Source organism: Neophocaena asiaeorientalis, unplaced genomic scaffold (genome assembly GCF_003031525.2).
Source record: "Neophocaena asiaeorientalis asiaeorientalis breed wild unplaced genomic scaffold, Neophocaena_asiaeorientalis_V1.1 scaffold186, whole genome shotgun sequence".
In the NCBI taxonomy this organism is placed as follows: Eukaryota; Metazoa; Chordata; class Mammalia; order Artiodactyla; family Phocoenidae; genus Neophocaena; species Neophocaena asiaeorientalis.
This window is the reverse complement of record NW_020172504.1, coordinates 545,844-547,151: the sequence shown is the minus strand read 5'-3', so window position 1 is coordinate 547,151 and position 1,308 is coordinate 545,844.

The following is a 1,308-nucleotide window of genomic DNA, read 5'->3' as shown; positions in this document are numbered from 1 at the left end:
TATATATATATATAAAGGAGGAAGAGAGCTACCAAATCAATAAACAAATCTACCAATGATAATAAACTCTAAATACTAAACTAAGATAAACATAAAACCAGAAAGAAATTAGATGCAGAAAGCAAACCTCAAGGCTACAGTTGCTCCCAAAGTCCACCACCTCAATTTTGGGATGATTCGTTGTCTATTCAGGTATTCCACACATGCAGGGTATGTCAAGTTGATTCTGGAGATTTAATCCACTGCTCCTGAGGCTGCTGGGAGAAATTTCACTTTCTCTTCTTTGTTCACACAGCTCCTGGGGTTCAGCTTTAGATTTGGCCCCACCTCTGCATGTAGGTCACCTGAGGGTGTCTGTTCTTCACTCAGACAGTACAGGGTTAAAGTCGGAGCTAATTAGGTGGCTCTGGCTCACTTAGGCTGGAGGGGAGGGTGGGGTACAGAATTCAGGGTGAGCCTGCAGCGGTATAGGTTTGCGTCTGCATAGGTCTGCATGACGTTGCAACAGCCTGAGGCATGCCATGTGTTCTACCGGGGACATTATCCCTGGCTGTGGTGGGCTGCATAGGCTCCTGGGAGGGGAGGTATGGATAGTGACCTGTGCTTGCACACAGGCTTCTTGGTGGTTGCAACAGCAGCCTTACCGTTTCATGCCTGTCTCTGGTGTTTGCACTGATAGACACGGTTCGCGCCCATCTCTGGAGCTCCTTTAGGTGGTGCTCTGAATCCCCTCTCTTCACGCACCCTGAAACAATGGTCCCTTGCCTCCTAGGCAGATCCAGACTTTTTCCTGGCCTCCCTCCTGCCTAGTTATGGTGCACTGGCCCCCTTCAGGCTGTGTTCATGGATCCAACCCCAGTCCTCTCCCTGGGATCTGACCTCTGAAGCCCAAGCCTCAGCTGCTAGCCCACACCCATCCCAGTGGGTGAGCAGATAAACCTCTCAGGCTGGTGAGTGCTGGTCGGCACTGATCCTCTGTGCAGGAGTCTTTCTGCTTTGCCCTCTACAGCCCTGTTGCTGCACTTTCCTCTATGGCTCTGAAGCTTCCCCCCTCTGCCACCCACAGTCTCAGCCCACGAAGGGGCTTCCTATTGTGTGGAAACATTTCCTCCTTCACAGCTCCCTCCCAGAGGTGCAGGTCTCCTCCCTATTCTTTTATCTCTGTTTTTTCTTTTTTCTTTTGCCCTACCCAGGTACGTGGGGAGTATCTTGCCTTTTGGGAAGTCTGAGGTCTTCTGCCAGCGTTCTTCAGGTGTTCTGTAGGAGTTGTTCCACATGTAGATGGATTTCTAATGTATTTGTGAGGAG